This window comes from Arachis hypogaea, chromosome 10 (genome assembly GCF_003086295.3).
Source record: "Arachis hypogaea cultivar Tifrunner chromosome 10, arahy.Tifrunner.gnm2.J5K5, whole genome shotgun sequence".
Taxonomy (NCBI): Eukaryota; Viridiplantae; Streptophyta; class Magnoliopsida; order Fabales; family Fabaceae; genus Arachis; species Arachis hypogaea.
In genome coordinates this window covers 65,425,444-65,437,118 of record NC_092045.1, presented here as the reverse complement: position 1 = coordinate 65,437,118, position 11,675 = coordinate 65,425,444, and the positions used below count along the sequence as shown (strand labels likewise).

Sequence of the window (11,675 nt, the reverse complement as noted above, 5' to 3'; positions counted from 1 at the left end):
GTAGTAGTTGATATGCCATTAGTGATAAACCCATATTTTATGATATATTCTGTACTTAATTTGAGTGATTTATTCAATCCTTCACCCACTTATTCATGTAAATTGCATGGTTTTACTTTTCCTTCCTTATTATGTGATATTTGTGAAAAACATGTTTCCTATGCTTTGAAATTAATTATTTTAATTACTCTTTATTATCATTCAATGTCGTGATTGGTGTGTTGAGTTGTTCTAGATCTCCTAATGCAGGAATAGCTTAAAGGATGGAAAAGAAACATACAAAAATGGAAGGAAAGCATAAAACGGAGTTTGTGAAGAAACTGGCAGCGACGCGACCGCATGGACAACGCGGCCGCATGCCAAGCACGAAGAAGCAGCAACGCGGCCGCATGACTGATGCGACCGTGCACCTAAAGAAGGACACCTATGATGCGGCCGCATGACTGACACGACCGCGCGACATGCAAAACTCCAATTGACGCGACCGCGTGACCTACGCGGACGCGTGACAGAGGCCACGCACCAGAAATTGCAGAAAATGCTCATAGCGAATTCTGAAGGCCATTTTGGCACAAATCCAAGTTCAGAAGGCATAGACCAGAGGTTATGAAGTGAGGGAATGCAGCCATTCAAGGAGAGTCTCGAATTTTAGTCACTTTCCATGATTTAGGTTTAGTTGGAGAGAGGTTCTCTCCTCTCTCTTTAGGATTAGGATTTAGATTTAGGATTTTATTTACTTTAAGGATTATCTTTTTATCAGGTTCAATATTCCTTTTTCATTACTTGCTCTGTCAATTTAGTTTATGAATTCTTCTATGTTACAGATTACTCTTTTGAATTAATGTTATTTGAGGTATTTCAGTTTATTGTTGCTTTCTTTTATTTATGTTACTGTTGCTTCCCTTCTGAAGGCATTTTTATTCCAGTAGATTTACTTTTCCCCTTTTTGGTCTTGGTTAAGAAATCAGTAACTCAGGAGTTATCAAACTCAAACATGCTTGATAATTGTTATCTTTGCTAATTAAATTGTTCTTCAATAATCCCAATCTTTTCCCCGAAAATAAATAGGATCCGAAGATCATACTAATTAATCCGTTGACCTTCCTTTGCCTTAGTAAGGGTCAACAAAGTGGAATTAAGATTCAATTTTCATCATTATTGATAAGGATAACTAAGACTGGACTTCCAATTTCTCATACCTTGCCAAAAGTCTATTTTACAGTTGTTTATTTATTTTAATTGCCATTTAATTTACTCGTCATTAAATTACTTGTTCCTCATTCTTGAAACCCCAAATTTACAATCTCCATAACCAATAATAAGAACATACTTCCCTGCAGTTCCTTGAGAAGATGACCCGAGGTTTGAATACTCAGTTATCAATTTCAAAAGGGTTTGTTACTTGTGACAACCAAAACGTTTGTACGAAGGGATTTCTGTTGGTTTAGAATCTATACTTACAACGCGACTTTATAAAATTCTTCACTAGCAAAAATCCTAATATCAATTAGCTCATATTATTTTCTCACTTACATGTTGTAGCCACCATGTAGTTGAGAACCATACTCTTATTTGGCATTAGCCCCCGCCTATGTTCTATTTGCTTTGATATCCTTGTTGTAGACTTAATTTTCTTTTTTTTTCTCTCCTTTTAGGTTGGCCACCAAAAGAGGGAAAGGAAAAGCTTCAAAATGGGGCAACAAACAAGTTCATCTGCACAACCTTTTAAAGAAACTCATCAGTTGTAGCAACCCGTCCACCTTGCTCTTATTTGCATGCACCGAGGACAATGCAATCTTCAAGTGTGGGGAGGTCGTCCGACCGATCTCCATGGATAACAATTTCATTTTTCAACACCAATTTTTAATTTTTATTTGTTAGCTAGTTATTGCATTGCATGATAGGTTGCATGTTAATTAGAATTTGTATATATTTTACCACTTCTTTCGTATTAGGACTACATAATTAGAGTGATGATTTCTTTTCCATGAAAACTATTTTAGGGCGCCCTACCAATTTGAAAAAAATTGTTGAACTTTCTTGAAAGAATTTATTTTGGAACATGGTTTTTGAGCTAAGAACACAAGCATGTGAGTTTTGATCCCAATTGCGTGGTTATATCATATAACCACTATATGTCCATTATTTTGTGTATACATGCATTTATATGATTGAGGCCATTGTTTCGTTGAGCTTACTTACCCAAATAGCCTAACTTTTATCTTTCATTGTTAGCCAATTTTGAGCCTATGATTAACCCACTTTGTTCTTTAATTTAGCACATTACAAGCCTTAAAGTGAAAAAGAATAAATGTTCCTTATGTGGATCTTTGATTAGCTTAGGTTAGTGAGTGTGTGTATCATTTAAGTGTGGGGAAATTTGGGACATTGATTAAGAAAAAGGGTGTGTTTTGTGCTTAAGTGTAAAAATATGTTTTTTAGACCCTTAAATTGGTAATTTATTTCACATTTGATTCCATTCGATGCCTTGATATGTTTGTTGAGTGATTTCAGGTTCATAAGGCAAGGATTGGATGGAAGGAGTGAGAAGGAAAGCACGCAAAATAGAGAATTCATGAAGAAATGAGATTTTGCAGAAATCTACCAAGTGACGTGTATACGTGGCCCATGCTTAGGCGTGGGAGGGACATCTGCCAAGCGATGCGTACACGTGACCCACACGTACACGTGGAAGAGAAAATTGCCAATGACACATACGCGTGACCCATGCGTACGTGTGGGAAGTAGCACGTGACCAACTTAAAAGCAATACGCTAGGGGCGATTTCTGAAGCATTTTGGGCCTAATCCCACCCATTTCTGATGCTATTGAACTAGGGATTGAAGGGGGATGAATCAAGTAGTGTTAGTTTGAGTTTTTACCATGCTTTAGGAAGAATTCTAGAGAGAGAAGCTCTCTCTTCTCTGTAGAAATTAGGTTAGGTTTAGATTAGGATTTTCTTAGATCTAGTTTAATTCTTATTCCCATTTACTTTTCCTTTCAATTCTTTGTTGCTATATCTTGTTTCTTTTATCTTTTGTTGTCATCTCCTTTATTTTGTTTACTTTGTTGTTGATGCACTCTTGTTCCTTTTATTTTCCTTTAATGCAATTCCATGTTTTATGTTCTCTTATTGTTTAATTGCTTTGTTATTGTTTTTTCCGTGCATTTGGTAGTGTTAGATTTTATATTTATTGTCATTTTATTATGCTTCTCTTTTATGCCTTCCAAGTGTTTGATAAAATGTTTGGTAGGATGTTAGAATAGATTTTTGTGCTCTTAGCTTGGGATGGTAACTTAGGTGAAATTGAGTTGCTAATGTCCAAGTGATTGATGATTGGTGTCCATTGACTCTAGCATTTACTAAGTGCATTAGTGAATGGCTAGGACTTATGGATTGAGATTGATATAGCTCATTTGACTTTCCTTCACTTGTTAGAGGATGACTTAATGGGATTGATCCTTGCAATTATCATGTTGTGGTTAGTAACAAGGATAAAGATCCTTAACCATTAAACCTTGCCAAGACCTTTTTATTATTTGAGTTTCCTTTACTTTATTGCCATTTATTTTTCTTGTCCCTTACTCAAAACCCCAAAAACATTTTGCCATAACCAATAATAAGAACACTTCCCTGCAATTCCTTGAGAGACGACCTGTGGTTTAAATACTTTGGTTATTTTTATTGGGGTTTGTACTTGTGACAAACTAAATTTTGATTGAGGATTGTTTGTTGGTTTAAAACTATACTTACAACGAGAATTCATTGAGAAATTCTACACCGACAAATTATCTTCTCATTAAGGGACTTGGGTGTTCAACACTCCAAAGGGATATCGACCTGGCATTAAACACCAAGAAGGGAGCATCCTCAGCGTTCATCGCCCAAAAGGGAGCATGCCTGGCGTTGAACGCCAGCCAGAGAGCAAATCTGGGCTTTCAACGCCCTACAGAGGGCAGCCAGCCCCAATTAATTACCCCTCCATGGGCATTCAACACCCATTCCTTGTGTTGAACGCCAGGTAGGGGGCTGCCAGCTCGAGTTCTACAACCTTCTCAACTAAGTGGGTCCCACAGAATCTGCACATATCCCACCTTTCTTCTCTCTCCTTATTTTCTAAACCTTGAAACCCACACTCCACTTTCTCTTTTCCCCATACACTCTCATCAATTACATCCATATCACCTTTTCCTCTTTCCAACACCCATCATAATCTCCATCATTCAATTTCCACCAATCCACCCACTTCAAATTCAAACCACTACCACCCATTCTTCCCTCCCTCATAACTGAACCCTAACCCTCCCACCCCTATAAATACCCCTTCATTCCTCTCATTCTCATCACACCTAAACATACTATTCCCCTTCCTTACCCCCCACTTGGCCAAAGGCTTTTCTTCCTTCCTCCTCTATATTTCTTCTTCCTTCTACTTTCTTCTTTCCTTTTTGTTCTTATTTGCTCGAGGACGAGCAAACTTCTTAAGGTTGGTGTTGCAAAAGCTTTCGTTTTTGACTTCTACCACTCTTAAGTATGGCACCCAAGGTCAGTGAAGCCTCAAGGAAGAGAAAGGGAAGGGCTTTCGCTTCTTCTTCTGAACCTTGGAAAATGAAGAGATTCCTTACCAAGACTCATCAAGACCACTTCTATGATGTGGTGACGAAAAAAAGGGTGATCTCTGGTGGACGAAATTGTGATTCCTTTGTTATTGTATTTTGTAAAATTCCTTGCTTTTTCAACTATGTGTGGACACAACTCCGTTCAACTTAACCAGCAAGTGTACTGGGTCATCCACGTAATACCTTACGTGAGTAAGGGTCGATCCCACAGAGATTGTTGGTATGAAGCAAGCAATGGTCACCTTGTAAATCTCAGTTATGTGGATTCATAGGGTCAAATGTAATTGGATTAGATAATTAAAAGATAAATAAAATAAAAAAAGGATAGAAATACTTATGTAGATCAATAGTGGGAATTTCAGATAGGCGTTTGGAGATGCTAGAATCTTCTCGAATCTCTACTTTCCTATTGCTTTCATCCAATCCTTCTTACTCCTTTCCATGGCAAGCTGTATGTAGGGCATCACCATCATCAATGGCTACTTTTAATCCTCTCGGGAAAATGGTCCTATGCGCTGTCACTGCACGGCTAATCGTCTGGAGGCATCACCCTTGTTGATAGCTACATCCCATCCTCTCAGTGAAAATGGTCCAAATGCTCTGTCACAGCACGGCTAATCATCTGTCGGTTCTCAATCAGGTTGGAGTAGAATCCCTTGATTCTTTTGCGTTTGTCATCACGCCCAGCCTTCAGGAGTTTGAAGCTCGTCACAGTCATTCAATACCGGAATCCTACTCGGAATACCACAAACAAGGTTAGACTTTCCAGATTCCCAGGATCCTACTCGGAATACCACAGACAAGGTTAGACTTTCCGGATCCCCATGAATGCCGCCATCTATCTAGCTTATACCACGAAGATACTGTTGGGGAATCTATCTAGCTTATACTCTTAAGCACACTCTTTTTGCTTTGGATCACGACTTTAACCACTCAGTCTCAAGCTTTTCACTTGGACCTACATGCCACAAGCACATGGTTAGGGACAGCTTGATTTAACCGCTTAGGCCTGGATTTTATTTCCTTGGGCCCTCCTATCCATTGATGCTCAAAGCCTTGGATCCTTTTTACCCTTGCCTTTTGGTTTTAAGGGCTATTGGCTTTTTCTTTTTCTTTCTATTTTTTTCGCCATTTTTTTTGCAAGCTTTTTTTTTCACTGCTTTTTCTTGCTTCAAGAATCAATTTTATGATTTTTCAGATTATCAATAACATTTCTCTTTGTTCATCATTCTTTCAAGAGCCAACAGTTTTAACATTCATAAACAACAATATCAAAAGACATATGCACTGTTCAATCATTCATTCAGAAAACAAAAAGTATTGTCACCACATCAATATAATTAAATTAAGTTCAAGGATAAATTCGAATTTCATGTACTTCTTGTTCTTTTGAATTAAAGCATATTTCATTTAAGAGAGGTGAAGGATTAATGGATTTTATTCATAGCTTTAAGACATAGTTACTAACTACTAATGATCATGAAGTAGAGACACAAAACATAGATAAACACAACATAAAAACCGAAAAGCAGAAAGAAATAAGAACAAGGAATGAATCCACCTTTAGTGGCGTCTTCTTCATGAAGGACCAATAATGTTCTTAAGTTCTTCTATGTCCCTTCCTTGCCTTTGTTGCTCCTCCCTCATTGCTCTTTGATCTTCTCTTAATTCATGGAGAATGATGGAGTGCTCATGATGTTCCACCCTTAATTGTTCAACATTGTGGCTCAAATTTTCTAAGGAGGTGTTGAGTTGTTCCCAATAGTTGTTGGGAGGAAAGTGCATCCCTTGAGGCATCTCAGGGATTTCTTGATGATGAGCTTCCTCATGCATCTCTTGAGAACCGTGAAGGGTCTCTCTTGCTTGCTCTATCCTCTTCTTGGTGATGGGCTTATCCTCTTCAATGGAGATATCTCCTTCTATGATAACTCCAGCTGAGTAACATAGATGGCAAATAAGGTGAGGAAAAGCTAGCCTTGCCATGGTGGAGGGCTTGTCGGCTATTTTGTAGATTTCATTGGAGATGACCTCATGAACTTCTACTTCCTCTCCAATCATGATGCTATGAATCATGATGGCCCGATCCACAGTAACTTCAGATCGGTTGCTAGTGGAAATGATAGAGCGTTGAATGAACTCCAACTATCCTCTAGCCACAGGCTTGAGGTCCAGTCTTCTTAGTTGAACTGGCTTGCCTTTGGAGTCTCTCTTCCATTGAGCTCCTTCTATACATATGTCCATTAGGACTTGGTCCAACCTTTGATTAAAGTTGACCCTTCTAGTGTAGGGGCGTACATCTCCTTGCATCATGGGCAAGTGGAACGCCAACCTCACATTTTTCGGACTAAAATCTAAGTATTTTCCCCGAACCATTGTGAGATAATTCTTTGGACTCGGGTTCATACTTTGATCATGGTTCCTAGTGATCCATGCATTGGCATAGAACTCTTGAACTATTAAGATTCTGACTTGTTGCATGGGGTTGGTTAGGACTTCCCAACCTCTTCTTCGGATTTCATGTCGGATCTCCGGGTACTAATTTTTCTTAAGCTTGAAAGGGACCTCAGGGATCACCTTCTTCTTTTCCACAACATCATAGAAGTGGTCTTGATGGCTCTTGGAGATGAATCTTTCCATCTCCCATGACTCGGAGGTGGAAGCTTTTGTCTTCCCTTTTCCTTTTCTAGAGGATTCTCCGGCCTTAGGTGCCATTGATGGTAATGGAAAACAAAAAGCTTATGCTTTTACCACACCAAACTTAAAATATTGCTCGCCCTTGAGCAAAAAAAGAAAGAAGAGAAGAAGAAGAAGAAATTGGAGGAGAGTGAGGGGAGATGGATTCGGCCAAGGTATAGTAGAGGGGGTAGTGTTGTGTGAAAAAGAAGTAGAATGGAAGGGTATATATAGGGAGAGGGGAGAGGGTAGGTTTGGCCATTTAGGGTGGGATTGGGTGGGAAAATGTTTTTGAATTTTGAAGGTAGGTGGGGTTTATGGGGAAGCGTGGGTGGATGTGAGTGGTGAATAGGTGATTGGGAAGAGAGATTGAGGTGATTGGTGAAGGGTTTTTGGGAAGTGTGACATGGGGAAGAGTAAAATAGGATTAGGAGGTGATGAGCGGATAATTTGTATACTTTTTGGCATTGTTTTTAGTATGTTTTTGATATGATATAGTTAGTTTTTGGTATATTTTTATTAGTTTTTAGTTAAAATTCACTTTTCTGGACTTTACTATGAGTTTGTGTGTTTTTCTGTCATTTCAGGTATTTTCTGGCTGAAATTGAGGGACCTGAGCAAAAATCTGATTCTGAGACCAAAAAGGACTGCAGATGCTGTTGGATTCTGACCTCCCTGCACTCGAAGTGGATTTTCTGGAGCTACAGAAGCCCAATTGGCGCGCTCTCAACGGCGTTGGAAAGTAGACATCCTGGGCTTTCCAGCAATATATGATAGTCCATACTTTGCCCAAGATTTGATGGCCCAAACCGGCGTTCAAAGTCACCTCAGGAAATTCCAGCGTTAAACGCTGGAACTGGCACCCAAATGGGAGTTAAACGCCCAAACTGGCACTAAAGCTGGCGTTTAACTCCAAGAGGAGTCTCTGCACGAAATTTGCTTCATTGCTCAGCCCAAGCACACACCAAGTGGGCCCGGAAGTGGATTTTTATGTCATTTACTCATTTCTGTACACCTTAGGTTACTAGTTTTCTATAAATAGGACCTTTGACTATTGTATTAGAAATCTTTGGATCTTTAGGTCTTTGGATCTTTATATCTTTTGATCACTTTAGATCTTAGATCATTGGGGGGCTGGCCATTCGGCCATGCCTAGACCTTATGCTTATGTATTTTCAACGGTGGAGTTTCTACACACCATAGATTAAGGTGTGGAGCTCTGCTGTACCTCGAGTATTAATGCAATTACTATTGTTCTTCCATTCAATTCCGCTTGTTCTTGTTCTAAGATATCACTTGTTCTTCAACTTGATGAATGTGATGATCCGTGACACTCATCATCATTCTCACCCATGAACAAAGTGACTGACAACCACTCTTGTTCTACAAGCATAAGAGGCTCTAGTGAATATCTCTTGGATTCTTTAACCGGAATCTTCGTGGTATAGGCAGGACCTGATGGCGGCATTCAAGAGAATCCGGAAGGTCTAAACCTTGTCTGTGGTATTCTGAGTAGGATTCAATGACTGAATGACTGTGACGTGCTTCAAACCTGTAACTTACTGGGCGTTAGTGACAGACGCAAAAGAATCACTGGATTCTATTCCAGTAGGGGAGGGAACCACACCGGTGATTGGCAGCACTGTGACAGAGTGTGTGCATTAGCTTTCACTGCGAGGATGGGAGGTAGCTGCTGACAACAGTGAGACCCTACACGAGCTTGCCATGGAAAGGAGTAAGAAGGATTGGATGAAGACAGTAGGAAAGCAGAGAGACGGAAGGGAAGGCATCTTCATACGCTTATCTGAAGTTCCTACCAATGAATTACATAAGTATCACTATCTTTATCTTTTATGTTATTTTCGTTCATCACCATATACATTTGAGTTTGCCTGACTAAGATTTACAAGATGACCATAGCTTGCTTCAATACTAACAATCTCCGTGGGATCGACCCTTACTCGCGTAAGGTTTATTACTTGGACGACCCAGTGCACTTGCTGGTTAGTTGTGCGAAGTTGTGTAATGCCATGGTATTGAGCCACCAAGTTCTTGGAGCCATTACCGGGGATTATGAGAGTTGTGAAAAAGTATAGTTCACAATTTCGCGCACCAAGTTTTTGGCGCCGTTGCCGGGGATTGTTCAAGTTTTGAGCAAGCTTTTGGTAACATCAGTGCCAAGATCCGGCAACAACATCAAGTTTTTGGTGTTATTGCCCGGGATTGTTTAGGCTGGACAACTGACGGTTCATCTTGTTGCTTAGATTAGGTATTTTTCTTCAGAGTTCTTAAGAATGAATTCTAGTGTTTCAAGGTGATGTTTTTATCATCACCAAAGCTGATTGATCTTCATCAATTTAGCTCTTGAATGCAATGTCCTGCTGAAGCTTGGCCGGCCATGTCTAATTTCTTTAGACTAAAGCTTTAGACTAACATTGCATGATTCCTGGAATTCTCATTAAGAATTTTGATACCTTTATTTTCTTTTTCTACATAATTTTCGAAAAATTCAAAAAAAAAAAAAATTTATAAAATCATAAAATCCAAAAATATTTCTTTTTTGAGTCTAGAGTCTCATCTTAAGTTTAGTGTCAATTGCATGTTTCTGTTCTTATTGCATTCATGCATGTGTCCTCATTGATCTTCAAGTTGTTCTTGATGATTTCCTTGTTCTGATCTTTGAATTCTATTGACTTGAGTGTTTTGTGTGTCTCATATGCATTTTCGTTTTGTTAGTGTCAGTAGTATACAAACTGCTAAGTTTGGTGTCTTGCATGCATTGTCATTTGATTCTTGTTGCATTTTGGTTTGTCCTTATTATTAAAAATCCAAAAATATTTTTAATTTGTGTCTTTTCAAGTCAATAATACAGAGAATTGAAGATTCAGAACATACAGCAGAGGAATTGCACAGAAAAAGCTGGGCGTTCAAAACGCCCAGTGAAGAAGGACAGACTGGCGTTTAAACGCCAGCCAGGGTACCTGGTTGGGCGTTTAACGCCCAAAAGGGTAGCATTTTGGGCGTTAAACGCCAGAATGGATACCATTCTGGGCGTTTAACGCCAGGATGGCTAGGGGAGGAAGATTTTGTTTTCAAATCAGATTTTTTTCTAAGTTTTCAAAATCTTTTCAAAATCAAATCTTTTTCAAATCAATTTTCAATCAAATCTTTTTCAAAATCAATTTCTTTCCTTTTTCAAAAATACTTATTAACAATTAATGATTTGATTGAACATTTTTTGCCTTTTCTGTTGAGGAAGGTTTTATGTTTGATTCATATCTTTTCTTGTTAGGCAAGTCATTAATTTTTAAAATCATATCTTTTCAAATTGTTTTCAAATCATATCTTTTAAAATTGTTTTCAAATCATATCTTCTTAACCACATCTTTTTCAAAATAAGCTTTCAATCAAATCTTTTTGATTTCTAATTTCAAAATCTTTTTCAAAAATCACTTGATTTCTTTTCCATTTTCATTTTCGAAAATTAAGTGATGTTTTTCAAAAATGTTTTCAAATTTCCCACTTAATTTTCGAAAATCACTTCCCTCCTTCTCACATCCTTCAATTTATGGACTAACACTATCCCTTAAGGCAAAATTCCAACTCTATCTTCTTTGTTAAGTTCGAATTTTCCACTTCTGTCTTCTACTCTTCTTTTCCTCTGACACCTAAAGGAATCTCTATACTGTGACATAGAGGATTCCATATTTTCTTGTTTCCTTCTCTATCTTATGAGCAGGAGCAAGGACAAAGGCATTCTTGTTGAGGCTGATCCTGAACCTGAAAGGACCTTGAAGAGAAAGCTAAGAGAAGCCAAAGCACAACTCTCTTTAGAGCACCTGACCGAATTCTTCAAGGAAGAAGAACACATGGCAGCCGAAAACAACAACAATACCAACAATGCAAGGAAGGTGCTGGGTGACTTTACTGCACCTACTCCCGATTTCTATGGGAGAAGCATCTCTATCCCTGCCATTGGAGCAAACAACTTTGAGCTTAAGCCTCAATTAGTTTCTCTAATGCAACAGAATTGCAAGTTCCATGGACTTCCAGTGGAAGATCCTCATCAGTTTTTAGCTGAGTTCTTGCAAATCTGTGACACAGTCAAGACTAATGGGGTTGACCCTGAGGTCTACAGACTGATGCTATTCCCTTTTGCTGTAAGAGACAGAGCTAGGACATGGTTGGACTCTCAACCTAAAGAAAGCCTGGACTCTTGGGAAAAGCTAGTCAATGCCTTCTTGGCAAAGTTCTTTCCACCTCAAAAATTGAGTAAGCTTAGAGTGGAAGTCCAAACCTTCAGACAAAAGGAAGGAGAATCCCTCTATGAAGCTTGGGAAAGATACAAACAATTGATCAAAAAGTGTCCCACTGATATGCTT

General features: G+C 38.7%; 1 non-coding gene across 1 annotated transcript; it reads right to left on the bottom strand.

Annotated features, from left to right (window-relative positions):
• Nucleotides 1-11,567: 11,567 nt before the first annotated feature.
• Nucleotides 11,568-11,675, bottom strand: LOC112718765 (small nucleolar RNA R71). Its single transcript, XR_003161092.1, has one exon. It is a non-coding gene; the product is annotated as a small nucleolar RNA R71 (small nucleolar RNA).